At 41.7% G+C, this 17,814-nt stretch overlaps 1 pseudogene; it reads right to left on the bottom strand.

The window, feature by feature from the left end:
• LOC134468405 (heme-binding protein 1-like) overlaps positions 1 to 1,004 on the bottom strand; it is a 5,162-nt pseudogene extending 4,158 nt beyond the window's left edge.
• Between the last annotated feature and the right edge of the window lie 16,810 nt (positions 1,005 to 17,814).

Here is a 17,814-nt window from a genome sequence, read left to right as displayed (position 1 = left end):
ACACACACACACACACACACACACACACACACACACACACAATCATCAGTAGGCGCGTGCACACACGCACACACACACCAGTGACAGATCCTGGAGGAGGCTGAGTGACATTTGAGTATTGAGACATTCGGTGTTTTCTGCTGTAGGAGTCCAGTCCAGTGGCCTGCTTGCCATGCGACGACAAGTAGAACAGACTAGGCTACTACACCTACTGTAGTTTTGTCAACTGATCAATGGCTCGTCAATTTCAATCCGTTTAAAATTGACTAGACTGTAAGACGAAGCCTTTACCTTTCGACTGGATCTTGCTGTCCACCTGTCTTGTTTTTGAGCACTGGGGGGCATGGTTGAGTCATTATTCTCATCGGTTGTATGCCCTGCTGCATGAACTGTGTGTGTGCATAGAGTAATAATAGCTATTATGCAGAGCCCTCTCTAGGCTACAGTCTATTACATTAGCCTACTTCTCTATTCTACCTCGGGGTATGTCGACGCGGTGTTCCCGCCCGATATCTCGCCAGAAGTTCAGCAGTTGTGGCTCCTGGTCCCCTTCCTCCATGGCCTCGTCTTCCTCCTCCTCCCCCTCTCCCCGGCTGCCGCTAACGCTGAGCGCGGGGTCAGAGTCGAACTCCTCGTCGGTTAAAGCCTCCAGGTCCTCCAGCGTGATAAGCCCCGTGTGTCGCCCTCCCATTCCTCCGTGTCCACCACCCAAACCTCCGCCATTCAATCTACAGCGCTCTCCGTTCATAGTTGGGGTGCTAAAAGTCGTGTCGATGGGTTTTCGCTGTCCTTTACCCTACTTCTTCCACGTCTTGTTGTTGTTTCGCAGCGATGATTTTTTTTCGCCCCCTTCTTCTTCACCCACGCGTCACTGATCACGCAAGTAAAGCGTAACACGCACAAACATCTAAATCCCTTAGAATTACGCGTATGGCATGTTATTATTACACGATTCCGGTGTTTTTCCGACGGATAGGTCCAGTCATTCCAACGACCACCATGGCGGTGAACCAAAACAACTAGCGTGTAAGATGATCCACGTGACCTCAGAAGTCGAAAGGGGAGTGTTTTCAAAATCGTGTGTGTGTGTGTGTGTGTGTGTGTGTGTGTGTGTGTGTGTGTGTGTGTGTGTGTGTGTGTGTGTGTGTGTGTGTGTGTGTGTGTGCGCGCGCGCGCGCGCGCGCGCGCGCGCGCGCTGAAGTACCAGCCACTGGTGGAATTAATTATGAGCCTTGGATATAGGCTAACGTGAAGTTGGTCCTTGTGTTTGGGAACCTTGGACACATACATAAACGAGTCATGCGAGGCTTGAAACTGTGAGGATTATGCAAAAAGAGTGCCAAGAGAACATGGCCACTGTCTTTGCACTCTTTTTGGAGACGGAGATGTCACATCTATCCATAGTAGAGACTATGGACTTGTTATTCTGATTGCATCATACTTGTCAATATGCAGAGTATTTCCATTAATGTTTGGATCTCCTTCATTGTGTGGCGATCCAAATAAAAGTACTCAACTGTGTGTGTGTGTGTGTGTGTGTGTGTGTGTGTGTGTGTGTGTGTGTGTGTGTGTGTGTGTGTGTGTGTGTGTGATAAAAAATAGGCTGGGACTTAAGAAATGTATTTAAATGAACTAAAATTAGCAACTTTTTGTTACTTAGGCATATAGACAGTGTGCGGAAATTGTAGCCTAGGCCTACTTGAAAGTATTGTAGTTTTCTTTCATATACTATGTGACGGAGGTGTTCCTGCACAATTCGTCCCCCTCGGGGCGCGAACCTGCCACCTCGTCAACTTCATCGGTTCGGCAATGGGAATCACAGAACGAGCGCGCTGAGCTAAAGGGCCAGTCCGATAGCCGAATGCTACCTATTGAGGCTTCGGGAGGGAGGTTTACTAACATTCCATGCCGAACTCAGCTAGGGTACGTTCCGTTGAGATGGAGGTGGTGCACAGCATTTAGGGTACCAAGGCAGCGAAGTCAGCATCTGATGCTGCCCTTACATTTCACCGTTACACCCACAAATGCAGTCAACTGCCAAGGGAGGAAATAATGCAATTTTTCGTTTCGATCCACACTTCATGCCTCAATGTCCAGTTAGCTCACTGGAAGGACAGTTGCCTTCCCGGTTTCGAACGGACCCCTAGTTGGCCTCTGTTAGGCCTACATATGCTACGTACATAGGCCTATATACTATAGGACTTCAAAGGTGATGGGAAGCGAGGGGAGGATCGGGATCGGTAGACCTGAATGGTGGGACATGAACTGTGGTCGCTGATGTAGCAATGTAGTAGCCTAGTTTGAGCCAGGGTAGGATTGAAAGAGTTTAAAGGGGCACAATGTAGGATAACGTCCTCTGCGCGTGCGGCATGCCTGTCTCAAAATCTGGGCCTAATGAGAAAATGCTGTTTAAATAAACTCGCTGTGAGACTGTTTTTCATCACGCAGTGCCAGCAGTTGATACATTCTGAATACGGTATGTGAAGCGATGTTTTAAATGAAAAGTGTTTCCCACGACACTCGTTCAGACCGCATTGTCAAAAGTTGCATGTGGGGATTTCTGACAGCGGACCGTGGAGGTGGTCGCAAGAGCCATCGTTCACTTAGGCCTTCTAATGACTCGCATAAACATCGTCTGACTTGGGACCGTGACTAATTAAACTTTAAATCCTACCTGGAGCCCTTTAAAAAAACGTTATAGGCTAGTGTATAGAGGGTCTCTACCTATATACATAGGTTTTCCGTTTGCAAACATTGTGCTGTGAGGAGGGGCAAGATGCTAATGTGAGCCCATTTTTTGAGTGACAGCACTTTTCCAATAATCAGAGGTTGTGTGCAGACAGGGATTGTTTTCAAACGGGAAGCCCATATAGGCTACCAATACATTGGGGTTTTTTGTTTGTTTATAAACACAGTGTTGTGACGAGGGGCAAGACATTGACAGCCATCCACGTGAGCTTATTTTTTGACCGACAGCTGGGGCCGACAATCAGAGGTTGAATTGTGCGCATGGGAAAACACAAATTTAGAACACATCTACCTGTATACCTAATGCTGGGGTGGGGAACCCTTTTCATTGGAGGGGCCAAAAAAGAAGTAGGCCTACTCTAAGCACCATATGAAGACACAAACAAGGATTTCCCCCTGCCCTTAAGGCCTACGTTGAAGGCAGAACCTTTAAAACAGACCCCACCTTCTCTAGGTCCCCTGAATATCACTTCATTGTACTGCAAATGTAATTTCTAAGATTCCTTAACAAAATATGTCATATTTCACACCTCCATTGCACCCCCCTAAACCTCACTCCCATCTAGGTCAACAACCAGTGGAACTGAGGTTTTCCCACGCAATCCGTCCCCATCGGGTCTCCTGCAACCCCCTTATCAACACAACAGTTCAGGTATGGGAGGCACAGCACAATACTGATGAGCTAAAAGACCAGTTTGATAGGCCAGGAGGATTTGAGAGGGAGGTCTGTTGGTCTTGATCTTCTCACATTGAAAAAAAGATTTCGTTGATGAAGCTTCTGTAGGCCTGTCATTATTCAATATTCATGTGAAAAGAATTACTTCTTAGTGTTCTCAAGTCAGATATGTATATGCAAATTCATCTTTTAATTAATCAAAGCCTCTAATAATTTCGATTAAAAATTTTCATTGAGTCCCGGCCCTAATTTTTTTATATAGGACTAATTTCGATGTCTATTTAAATTTAACGCATGACAGACTCATGACCCCTTTGTGTACTGCCTTGTCCATTTGCTTTTGTCTTGACTTTCTCTTGATTATTTAACTGTTTGCCACATACCCCTGATTGGTTTGGCCTAATTGGTTATGCGCTTCCCCTATGTAAATCTGTAGACCCTGCACCTGTGTCAGATGGTTCTGTCCTGCTTCGAGAGTGTGCTCTGTTTTTCCTTCTTGTATTTTGTCCACTTTTTTCTGCCAAGTCCTTTGTTTTTGCAATCTTGGATTTTTTTTTTGTGAAGAGGTTTATTTTTTCTTGAAGATTTATGGACTGCCTACTGAGCATTTTCCTTTGTTGCCATTTTTAACAGCAGTTTTTGACATCTCTAAGCGTTTGTCTTTTTGTTGACTTTTATGGACTACATCACTTTAAATCTTTGAGTGCTCTCCCTTTTTGTTGGATCATTTGGTTTCCCTGTGTGAATAAAAACCTCTAAATCAGGGGTCCCCAAACTTTTTTCTCTGGGGGCCATATTATCGTTCCTGACTGTGATCAGGGGCCGGGATCAATCATGTGGGCTTTTTATACTAGGCCACTGCCTGTTATTGCTATCATTTCTAGAACAGTTCAGCATTACAAATGATTGGCAAAAGAAGTGAGTACTTCACATTTCATGCAATTTGAAATACCATAGGTGTTCGTTTTAATTTCTAATAACCATGTAAAAATAGCAAGGAAAGGTTGACAGTTTATGAGTGATACAATAGAAATGCTAGACCTGTTTATATTACAGTGAGATATTATATTACAGAGAAACTATCAAGACAAGAAACTTCTGGTGATTCACACTTGGTTAGTGAAAATGAAACTGTAGGAAGTTCTGTTGATAAACAAAATACAATATTTAAAAAATATATTTTATCATTATTTTTTTCTGTAAGGCTTGCTTCTTTGGGCCAATTCAAATGCTGAGGTGCAGAGAGGTGGAGGGCCGGTCAAAGGGACTTGGTGGGCCGCATCCGGCCCCCGGGGCTTAGTTTGGGGACCCCTACTCTAGATACAGCAATTGGGTCTACCTGTGATAAATTCCATATGGTGGAAATGACAGTTGCTTTGGTGGAAATGACATTCATACTGATTGATGTGGATAAATTGTCACAATGCATTTATTTATTGTCTATTTCATTAATGTTTATGAATAGTGTTGTTTTTACATATCCATCGCATGCTGTCATTTCTACCATCACAATGTTATTTCCATCACATCATGCATTTTTGAGGGGAAAAAATCATCATATAAAACTTGTGCAGCTATGGTTTCTATGCATTGGTCATGTTACCAATTTTGTGTGCACAGCACATTGTTTGTGGTGTCATGGATATGCATATTCAAACAAAGCAAAAAAAATATATAGGCTACACTGCAGGGGTGCCCAACCTTTTTTTAACCGAGATCTACTTTTGAAGTTGATGGTCTGCCGTGATCTACCAAGTCAAATTTAAGGATGTATGTGTGAAAATATAAGATCACCATTTATTGATCACCATTATTATGCACAAAATGTTTTTAGTAGGCTACTATGGCCTTATCTTTTCAGTGTATTTTTAAAGTGTGTTGAATAGCCTATGTTTACAAAGGAATTGCAGCACTGATAGTATGCAGAGATAATTTCAGTCATACACAAGTCATAAACAACTGAAACAATTTCAAAATGATAAACATTTGGTATATAAAATGCATATGTAGGCACAAAGGCCCTATTTCTAAAATATGATGAAGCATCATGCCTTCAGTGGTACAAATTAAAAAGGGCTCAGAAATTCACCATTTGTTATGGGTAAATAGTAGGCTAGTTAAGTTCACTTTACTATGAGAGAGAGAGAGAGAGAGAGAGAGAGAGAGAGAGAGAGAGAGAGAGAGAGAGAGAGAGAGAGAGAGAGAGAGAGAGAGAGAGAGAGAGAGAGAGAGAGAGAACTCATTGGATTGGTTAACACCCCAAGAATGACTTCTTCTATGAAGGTTTTTTTTTCAGCTCTCTGGGACAGTAGCACAGCAAAGGCTTTCTATTGTGAGTTTGGCCAATCGTTTTGTCCACAACTGGAGCAAGAAACAGCACAAATTGAAGTGAATTCCATACATGTCAGCAACTAACATTTCCCTTACACGCGGCACGCGATGTAAACGCAGTTAGCGATGAGAGGTTCTTGCACATCGCCGCGTCATAACGCATCGTTGCGCACATGTTCTGTTACTGACCCGATGTTACATGTGTGCACACATGAATCAACTGCAATACCCTGACGGTCACTTCCTAATGCTTTCCCCTCATTCTGTGTTACCGTGGGACTAATTATCTAACCAATACAGTACCAGCAGCTTGCTACATAGCCTACTTTTGAAAGACAATATTTTCCCCGTCACATTACATGTCTCGCGATCGACTGTCACTCCCCTCGAGATCGACTGTCACTCCCCTCGAGATCGACTGGTTGGGCACCCCAGCAACGGAAAAATGAGAGATCACTTCGAAATGTTCATTCTTTTGTCCTGATTTTCCATTATGTAACGTTGTTGTTTAATTCTATAAACTACCAACATTTCCTTGGAATTTCAAATAAAAATATTGTCATTTAGAACATTTTTGGCAAATAGGCTACTGTAACTACAATGGTCTAACACATAAGATGAGATGATTTCAAACCTCAAAGGCAAAGAAAACAGGATGGTATTCACTTCAGAACAAAAGTAATATTTGAACTTATAAGAGTTCAGAAATCCATATTAACCCTAGGGAATAACCCTAGTTTTTTTTAATCACAGCTTTCATGCATCTTGGCATGCTCACCCTCAGATCATCACCTATTCTCTGCCAAATTTCACAGCAGGTGCAAGACACTGTGGTTTGTAGACCCCAGGTCTCTATCTAACTGTTGGATGACCAGGTGTTAGATTGAATGTGAAATTTGGTCAAGCATTGGTGATGATCTGAGGGTGCTTCAGCAAGGCTTGAATTGGGCAGATTCAACTTTGAGAACGATGCATCACTGAATCCACATACCCACAGTACATCTGTATATCTTGGGTCAAAACTTGCTCCCTTTTATTCTGACAATGCCCCCGAACGCTGGGGACTGTTGCTTTAGAGAAGGGCAATGCTCCAGCCACTCAGCTTGGCCAATCAAGCTGTGGATGGAGGACTACCACATCAATACCCTGACATAGCCAGCCCAGACCCCAGGCCCAAACTCCCTTGACAACCTCTAATGTGATCAAGAGGAATCTGGATGGTCACAAGCCATCAAAGCTCAGCAACTTGAATTCTTTCAGGCCTGGAATAAAGTGATCCAACAATGTGAAAGACTAGTGGAAAGCATACCAAAATTCATGAAACCTGTGACTAAAAATCAGGCTTATTGCACTAAATATTGATTTCTGAACTCTTCCTAAGTGAATATTTTGCTATTGTGTCAATATTATCTTGTTTTCTTTACCGTTTTTGAGGTCTGGAAACATTGTACCTACCGGTATGTGTTATTTTGACCATGTGTAATTTCCTGCAAATTAATGAGCTGAATGACAAAATTCAAAGGAAAAGTCGTTTGCACTTTATGAAACAACAATGTTTGGTTTACTCAAACACAAACCTATCAGTAAAATCTGAAAAACTGAAAATGTCATGGTCTCTTAATATTTCAACAGCTGTATATCTTTAAATCATTTCAGTACAACCACTTGTTTCGGCACATGATGGAAAAGCGAAACATCAAAAATATTATCCAAAACATGCAATTTATTTTGTAAAATTCCCAAGGCCATTAGTGCACATAATCCAAGAATTAACATAGCATTAGTTAATAATTAGCTAAAGTCACCACTAGAGGGACACATTGTCCATGTACACTTCTGAGGAATCGCAGTACTCGGCCTGTTTGAAAGAAAGCAGAGCTCTGTGCATGCACACGCACAAGCACAAGCACAAGCACAAGCACAAGCACACGTGCACGCACGCACACACACACACACACACACACACACACACACACACACACACACACACACACACACACACACACACACACTGTTGTGGAAGGGTGTCTTCAGGGATCATTGGTGGGGTATGCACAAAGCCTTAAGTCTGAACCTCAAATATAAGAAAAGAAAAACACAATGTTTCACAATGTTTTACCATGAAAATCATTCAAAAGGAGAGACCGTGTATGTGTGTGAGAGAGAGAGAGAGAGAGAGAGAGAGAGAGAGAGAGAGAGAGAGAGAGAGAGAGAGAGAGAGAGAGAGAGAGAGAGAGAGAGAGAGAGAGAGAGAGAGAGAGAGAGAGATAACCAGCCAGTCCTGTTACATGACACAGCATGGTGCTGTAACGGGTCCCATATCCACTTCAGGGACTCCATTTCTAATTCCAGCACCAAACTTGACGCCAGCTCGTGCTGCAAAGGGTCCAGCTTTGGCCTCTGCTAAATATGCTCCGGCACTGACACCCTATGTCAAAATTGTGAAGAATCTTTTTTAAAAAAATCCTGGATATGCATCGTGATCCGGATCACCACCAAAATATCACTTATTCCTTATGTAATTTCCAACAACTCCACAACAATTCATCCAAATCCGTTAATGACGTTTTGAGTTATCCTGCTGACAGACAAACAAACATACACTGTACAATCAGACAAACCAACACGAACAAAAACATAACGTCCTTGGCGGAGGTAATTGGTGTGGACCATGACATGAATGACATTGGACATTTGACACACACACACACACACACACACACACACACACACACACACACACACACACACACACACACACACACACACACACACACACACACACACACACACACACACACACACACACGAATAACATCTGTCGTTTTTGGTTCTTAATCAGAAAGTACACAATGAACGGAAGTACAGGGACCCCTCCCTTTCCTTTTTGGAGGTCCCCTTTACTCAAAACGAAACTAAAAACTGAGCCCGCTTTTTATAGCTTTCTAATTTCATTTCTAGCTGGTGCGAAGTCTGTTGAAATTTGAAAAACGAAGACAGTAGGCTACAGTTTTTCGTGGATTGCATCTAGCTCTTGTGTGCGACTCCTTTCCCCTTTTCCTGCTAGTAGATAAGTAACCATAAAATCTAGCAAAACAAGCATATTTATTTTCATGATTGTTCTTTCTCTTTTTTTCCTCCTTTTTTTTCGTTCTCACTGCACCACCACTCCCCTCCCTCCATCCTCCTTTAGTTTTATGGGTGGACAGGACAGCAACTTATTACAACTTTAATCCTTAATGGTGCAAATGTGTAGGATGGTGGCCAGAGTAGGTATTGCAACTGTTCATTGCAACTCTACCTATTGCCAAATTTGATATTCTCAGGAATATTTACTAAGTAATAAATTAATATTTATTCGTATGTCCAAAGTACAGTAAGTTTTTGCAGCTATTTCTGGATAATCAAAATGGCAGGTGTAACGGAGGCTAACTAGCCCAGTGTTGGCGTGGAACGTTGGTAAACCTCCCTCCGATAGCTTAATACAGTATCGTGCCGTTGGACCGAGAGACTAGTCTCTTGGCCCAGCGGTATCATACTGTGTCTCCCATTGCCGGACCGTTGTAGTTGACGAGATCGCACGTTCGATCCCCGAGGGGGGTGAACAGGTGCAAGATGACCTCCGTCACACAGACATGGACAAGATCCCCCTTTTCATGAATGAAAACTGCCATTTTAACAGTCATAATGAATACTTATAATTTGGTGGTGGTGGTAAGTAGACTATTCATGAAAAAGTTAACATTTGTGAATGGGAGGCATCAAACCTGGAAATGAACTACTAAAACTATTACACAGTGCACCTTTAATGGTCACAATGCTTTAGGGAGATTTAGGTCTCTTCAACACATTGGGCACTTTACATGCTTTTGTCCTATAAGCATTTACATCTCTTTGTCAGTGTAACCAAGGCCCCCTTTATAGTTGACGATGTATTCATGCAGTTTCAGTGTTGTACCATGTTACCTTCACCCTTTTAGGCTACTGACAACACTGTCCACAACTCTGTGTTCAAATCGCTATCCTGGTTCTCACGCAGACCCTCATGCATTTTCGCCGAACTTTGTGAGCTGCGTGACAACCAGGTTAACAAATCGCACCCTGGCTGTCCCAAACACTGGGGCAGCTTGGCCTGTTTTCATGTTTGAGGGCTACAGTGTACATGTCTTGATATAATCTGTTGATGTGTGGGAGTTGTAAGCTATTTAGAAAGTCTTCAGGTCTTCATGCTTTTGGCATAATGGTCTGACAGCCCATTCATGTCAAAGTTGTTGGTGTGGACGGAGTAGTCCCATTGAAAACAGTCCATGAATCTCTTTCCTTTTTCCCTGCACTGGTTTGAATAGGCTGTGTTTGAATAGCATGGACCAGAGCCATAGAGGAGGAGAGTTGCGCAAATGGAGGACCAGGAAATATATTGCAGCCCCGCCTTTCAACGAGATCGAGGTCGTGCCTAAAGCGGCTGTCTTTCCATAGACTCAACATAGAACCACCACATAAAAAGCCAAAAATAAGGACTAACGAACTATACTGCGGGGTAATCACCACAACTATATAAAATATTATCTGTCTCGGTAATGATAATCACAACAGTTTTACCATCTGTGATGTTTATCTGAAGTTATTACTACGAAAAGCAAGTCTTTTCATATTCCCTGCATTGTATTTGCTGTGTGCTATGCCCACTTCTAGGAACTAACATTCGCAACGCTGAGCAGTTCTGAGACGCTAAACAGGGGGTCAGCCCAATGTTCCCACGGCCCATTGGTCCCACAGCCCATTGGTCCCACATTGCTAAGACTTTTGCGTTTTTTCAAAATTAGGCCCAATGGTCCCACAGCCCATTGGTCCCACAGCCCATTGGTCCCACATCACTAAGATTTTTTAATTTAATTTTAGGTCCGTTGGTCCCACAGTCCATTGGTCCCACAGTCCATTGGTCCCACATCACAAACACTTCAATGGGCTGTGGGACCAAGGGACCCACTAGTTTGACGCCCTCTCGGTACTTCACATGGTAATCAAACATTTCAAGCAAGCAATTTAAGGTTAGGTTTAGGGTTAAGGTTAGGGTTAGGTTTAAGGTAAGGGTTAGGGTTAGGTTTAGGGTTAAGGTTAGGGTTAGGGTTTAGGTTTAGGTTAGGTTTAGGGTCGTATGACGTAAGCGGTAAGTACCGAAAGGGCGTCGAATTAGTGAGTCCCGTGGGACCAATGGGCCTAAAAATTCAAATAAAAAAGCAATGTGGGACCAATGGGCTGTGGGACCAATGGACTGTGGGACCAATGGGCTGTGGGACCAATGGGCCTAAATAATGAAAAAAAGTCTTAGTGACGTGGGACCAATGGGCTGTGGGACCAATGGGTTGTGGGACCAATGGGCTGTGGGACCAGTGGGCCGTGGGACCAATGGGCTGTGGGACCAATTGGGTGATTCTCACGAAGCTAAAAAAAACAATGGCAATGACTTTTTAATGGTTAAATATGACAGAGATTCTTTTGATAATATATATGACTGTAGAGCAAGACGTGTACTTTCTGGCACACTAGTTCATTTTTAAAAATATTATTTTTATTTTCCACTTTTTATGCATTTTATAGGCAAATTCTCATTACCGAAATGTGTCCCGACCAAAATTTCTGGTCTTTGAATTGGGGTAAAACATAATAAAAAAATTAAAAATACATAAATGACACTACAAGAGCGTTAGTCTATGTCCGAAGTTTCATTAAGTGTTCCTTGTTGGCAATCTAAATAATGAACACTAATGAATATTTCAAGAAAAGATTGTGTCCCCAAGTTTTTCTTCTCATTACCGCAATATATTTCAGAACTACAATTAAAAGCCATCAGAATTTCAATATGAGCTGAAACTACCTCCAATTCATCTGTACTAACAGGAGATTCAAGATGGCTACATGATTAGTCAGTCTTATTGTTTGTGCCTGTAAAATGTCACAATTTGTCTCAAAAATATGCAAATACGACAAAAGTGGTTCTCATTACCGAAATCAGTCAATATTTCGAAATGAAAAAGTTTTTTTCATTTTAAACTTGCTTGGTAATAGGGTATTCCTTTTCAGAATTCAACAATGGTCATGAATTAGCTATGTTATAATTACTCAAGTTACAGTTAGCATTATTGTGCTGAGCCATCTCATTACCGCAATACACATTCTCATTACCGCAATGTTTTAAGTACCTTTCGGTAATGAGGATTGTCAATTTCGGTAATGAGACTCTATGGTGATTTACATTTAGAATATATTTTCATGACATATATGTATTTCGCTTTTTATTTATTTACATTTTTAAACATGCAACTGCAACCTTAAATACAAATTATATTATAAATATAAATTATGAGTATATGAGTTATGAGTATAAATATTGTCACCATGTCACTTAATTATAGTTAAAGCACTTGATGAAAGTGTTAAGTGAAATTGCATCCATTTCAGGTTGAAATAGGCAATTGTATTGAATCGATATTCGATATACAATATTGTAAGTAAACAAAGCAAAAGTAAATGCCTAACATATGCAATAGTTCCTTCATCTAATGGGGGTTGTCTGTAAAAGTGATCATCTCCCTATACATTACATAGGCTAAATCGAGTGGTCATATAGGTGTTGTTCATAGACCATTTTTCTGTTCTCATCCTTTCTGGCTAATGTTGTGGTAACATTTACATTTTGTCCCACCCTTGGAAGAACAATAATTGACTATGGGCCAGAAACCCTGCTGTGAGAGTTCATTGAGAGTAGCAAGTCACAACTTAATTCTTGCTTGCATGCCAACCCATGAATCAATATTCTGGCTGTTTCCACCCTTGAAATGTGGTCTTTTGATAGCCTGATAAACCAGACTAAATGTATTCAAAACACATCTTTGCGTTGTAATTGGTTTGCCATAGAGATGTCCGATATTGGTTTTTTTGCCGATATCCGATATGCCGATATTGTCCAACTCTTAATTTTCGATTCCGATATCGGCCGATACCAATGCTGATATATGTGGGTTATTTTTCCTCAACAAATTTTAGGTAACATTACAAATCTGCTGTTGTGGAACAAAATATGCTTAATTTTATTGTAATGCCCCACTAGATGCATTCTCAAATGCAGCAAAGCTTTCCAAATATTAACATCGTCTGTGCAAAATAGAAAAATAATCAAGGAGAAAAGTGTACAGTAATTCAAGCATTATTATATCGGTTTTGATAGGTCAAACATCCAATACCGATATTGACCGATATTACATTTTATGCTATTATTGGGCCGATAATATCTGTGGGCCGATATTATCGGACATCTCTAGTTTGCCAGATTCATGGCATTCTGGCTTCATTGAATCATTATGCGAGGCCAGACCCACCCGTAGACAAAACATTTTGCCGTCCAGCGGGTGGCGCTGGTTCACCAGGCTAGTCTTCGGATGCAAAAAATCAAAATCAAATTGCCTAGTGATGTCACCCAATGCAAAGGCAATTGCAAACAACGAAGCCAGCACTCGCAGTGAAGTTGTCAGATTGCGTAGATGGCAAAAAGGGAAAACGTTGGGAGACAAAATCGACTCACTTCAAGTCTATGTGCTTTTCCAGAAATTGACAGGGGTTTTTGCTTCCTGTGTTTGGTTGTCATACCCTCATTTGTAGTGGGTTTGAGTATTTATCCTTTTTTACTAACTTGACTTCCTTCCAAAATCTTTGTGGTGTCACAAAAGGCTTGGCATTTGAAATAGCAGTGAATAGGCCTTTTTAGCGAATTCAGTGTGAAGCAGTTTTTAGAATATTTCAATCAAAACTAGTAAGAAGTTTACTTCTACACTTTCCCAAATTAGAAACTGCTTATGCATGTTGTTTGCAGCCTTTAGCAAGGTTTCAGCCCCCATACTCCGATCCTTTAGCCATGCTCAAACACCCATGTACCCATCTTTTAGTCATGCTGTGGGTTCTTGATGTCCTGGGTAAGTGGAAAGGCAACTGGATCAAAACAGCCTCAAAATGCACTTTGCACTGATTTAGCTGAAAATGCCCATTCACAGCAATTCAAAATTCCAAGTCTATTGTGCCACCCTTTGACAAGTATCAAACATGCTATAAAATGACTAGGAAGTTAAGGTACAATACTGCAAGAGAAGAGCAGGATTTTGCAACGTTTTAATTCTGTGTTTCATGCACCCTATACTAATTATGGGCATGTCTGATATTGTCCTGAAAACCAAACATTTTTTCTTTTTCAAAAATGTGAGTGAAGTGAAAGCCCACTTGGGAAACTACAACTCCCATTGTCATTGTGATCCAGCACTCCACAGCACACACATGAACACTGCACACAACAGAATGGCATTTATGCTCACCCGCATTTAAGTTATGCCTCATCCCCAATAGCGCCCGAACGGGAGCAGTACTATGCTCAGGGTACCTCAGTCATGGAGGAGGATGGGGGAGATCACTGGTTAATTACTCCCTCCACCAACCTGGCGGGTCGGGAATCGGGAGTCTGATGACCTAACCCATGACTGCCATTGATGTGCAATGTGCAACACAAGCAGTTAGTGGTGTTCAGTGATATTTCATAACACATAACGTTCATTGTGAATTCCGGCTTTGGTCCGGACAGCATTATGGTGATACTGTACCGAAAATGTACCGAACTGTGACCCTAAAACCAACGTGTACCGAACCGGCATACCATACAAGCTACTCTAGTCATCTCTTGTTCCTTCTACTACCTACTTCCTAGTTGCCGGTGCGCGCCGAGTCAGAAAAAAAAGTCCAGTGCACGACCTCGCACTGCGACATGATTTTCCTTCTCATGACAAGATTTAGATTTCTGGTCCACTATAGATTTTTGGCTGGAGAGATCAGTGGTGAGTTGTGATGTCATATTCAGGGTGGGGATGAGGAGTGGGATGTATGCGCTTCATTGGGGTCATCAGGTGACTACCCTCCGGTGTTTTGATGATGGACTAACTTTAACTTCAGAGTGCACCCCTTGGCCTTCACCCCTTATACTATGATGTTACTTTGGTGCCCAGGAGGGGCCTCGCCTCTTCACCTACTGCAGGGGTGGGGAACCTTTTTCATTCGAGGGGCCTCTTCAAATTGATCTGAGGGCCGTAAAAGTTCTCAGAGAGCCGTATTAAGAACACAAACCAGGATTTCCCCCTGCCCTTTAGGCCTATATTGAAGGCATCCACCTTTATAACAGACCCCACCTTCCCCTGAATATAAATTAATTGTATTGCAAATGTAGCCTATTTTCTAAGTTTCCTTTACAAAATATGTCATATTTCATGTGAAGCTGCATAACATTGAAATTATATCGGGGGCCGGATAAAACGGCCTCAAATGGCCCTCGAGACAGGTTCCCCACCCCTGACCTATGGTCTTTTATGGTCTTTGGCTGGGTTAAGTCTTGAATCCCAATATCCTTCAGTAGCTTAATGAATGGTTTTATATAGAATATATTTATCATCTTATTAGGTGTCATTTGATTAGTTCTGCCCTGGAGACTCTGTCGTTGTGCTAATAATAATAACAAATCACATAATTTACTAATATTTTGGCTTTAGTTCAATTTATTCCTCCTTATTCTCATTACCGAAAACTAATTCTCATTACCGAAACATATCCCTCATTACCGAAATGAGCACTTAATTGTAAAAAAAAGTACTAAAGGAAAACTGTATTCATATATATTGTTTATGAACACAGTCCCTTTCATGTTTCTTTCACTTCAGTATATTTTTGGACCGAATTTGTAGGTTTTCACTGATTTATTCTAAAATTAAAGAGGAAAACAAATGATCCTATTGCGGTAATGAGGTAAAATGGTAAAATTCTTAAACTACAATAATAAGAAAAAAAACTTTTTTGAGTGTTTTATGTAGCCCCTAGTACAACTATCAATATTCAATGAACAAAACTGCAAGAACAATTAAGTTTCCTAATACATTTCATGAAAGAAAAAAATTGCGGTAATGAGCATTTTAGCAGACATGGACTTTTAAAACGTTAGAAAATGTGTTTTAAATAGTTGTCAGGTAAGTTGATATTATTGTGCTTAGTAACTGTACACTTTAATGTAACTGATTCAAAAAGAAATTCAATCAAAAAAGCATTTTGAAAAAATGGTTGTCAAAACACCTTTGGTGCGCGTTTCGTGAGAATCACCCAATGGGGCGTGGGAACATAGGTACGCTCCCCTAAACAGCTAATTTTGCTAATGCGGAAGTCGGCCCTAGGACACAGTGGAGATTGCCCGACTGTTTCTGCTCTGGCATGGACACGAGTGCACACAGACTGTCAGTTTGCAAGGACAACTGAACACACGCTCAAGAGCTCAAGGCCCCTGTTAACGCCCCTGGCCACTCCTCCGTGCATGCCCCTGCCCTAGCCCATGTCCTCAACTTCCTGCACACCCTGCCCAGTCCCCATGACCCTGCCCTCGCCTCTGTGCACGTGTTGATGTACCTCAATGCATCTGATGGTCTAGAGTAGACTAAGCTGATAGAAGGCCAAATGCAGAAAGAGGTCACACAAACCACAAAACACGTTGGTATTGTAAACTTGTGATAAAAATACATTTTACAGAACACATTCTTTGTTCCTGAATTTCTGTTGTGAAATAACTAAAACAAAAGCATAATGACAGTCTGGTTTTCTTTGAATGTTTATTGATGAATAACAAATGCATACAGAAATACAGATAGATAAAGACACATTGGTATAGGAATAGATTTGACACAGGCATATAAGAAGAGAAGTATACATGTATGGTATACTGTATATATGTGAATGGACTAGAGATGGGTGTATATGAATAGACCTGTATATGAGTAATAGGTGAACAGAGGACATAAGTAGGCTACATATGTGGGTACATGTGAATAGACTACTAGACAGAGGCATGGGTGTATGTGAACAGGCATGAGTACATGGTAGAGGCATAGGTGGTATCTATCTACTGTTGGTATACATGGTAAAAATAGGCATAGATGGTATCTACTGTTGGTATCAGGGCTTAACACTAACACACGCCAGGTAGCCAAATGCGGGTGAAAGTCGGCGTTGGCTAGTAGATACCGAAGGTTCACTAGCCATTCTGGCGGGTCCGTTACTATTCTAAATGATGAGGCACCGCATTTCGTAGTTTTTCCCCTCGGACCGTCTTTGCTACAAGCGCAATGCAATGCGATTTCGCGAGCCTACAATACCCATGAAGCACCTATGTCACGTGTCACCTGTGTCTCACGAGGAATCTGATAGAGCTAGTCTTGCGAATATGAGTGGCAGCAGCGAGCTACCAGCAGCACATCAGCGCGCGTTTGGAAATGAAAACCTTCACGTGAAAATAAAGTAGCGAAGTTCATCTCAACTGACCTGTTTTGGGATCTGTCATTACAATGCATAGTAGTAGTGGACATTAAAATGACCAAGGCGAGAGGAGAAGACCTCAGTCTTGTGAAAGTCTTGAGACTCAGCGCAGTGATAAGACAAGGACACATGCGGCATTAAATTCGGTTTAAATAATTTTCTGATTTGCCTGTATGTCATCATACCTTAATATTCCTCCATGTTTCTTGTGCCGTTGTTCCCGACTGTCAAACGGGGCTTAAACAACGCGCAGTAGTAGCCTTCCAGACTGCACAAATCATGTCCCATGTCCGTTCGCATGTGCCCATCTTGCCTTGCGTCCGTTTAGCCTATATTTTAAACAACTCAATATTAAACGGAATGAAAGGAAGTCGTAGCTCCTTCTGTAGGCCTAGTTACCGGCCGCATATGTGTGTGCCTTCTAGTGGATAGCCTACTTTTATGAGAAAATATTCCAGAAGAGGTGTTATTTCCACATCCATGACCGAGGACATGCGAAGCTTGGCAATGACTTTGCACTATCTACTTTGCGCATCGAAAGTGCCCTTCAGATCAAAGACGGAAATATTTTGCTCTCATGTAGCTTACATTTGTGCCCTTCCACAACACTGTGCTTGGTGTTTCTGCACGGCTATGCCATTCCTCAGATAAGTTCATCTGTTCTTATAGCATGCATG

The sequence above is a fragment of the Engraulis encrasicolus genome, chromosome 18 (genome assembly GCF_034702125.1).
Source record: "Engraulis encrasicolus isolate BLACKSEA-1 chromosome 18, IST_EnEncr_1.0, whole genome shotgun sequence".
NCBI lineage: Eukaryota > Metazoa > Chordata > Actinopteri > Clupeiformes > Engraulidae > Engraulis > Engraulis encrasicolus.
The sequence above is the reverse complement of the archived record's forward strand: the minus strand, read 5'-3'. Positions and strand labels throughout refer to the sequence as shown.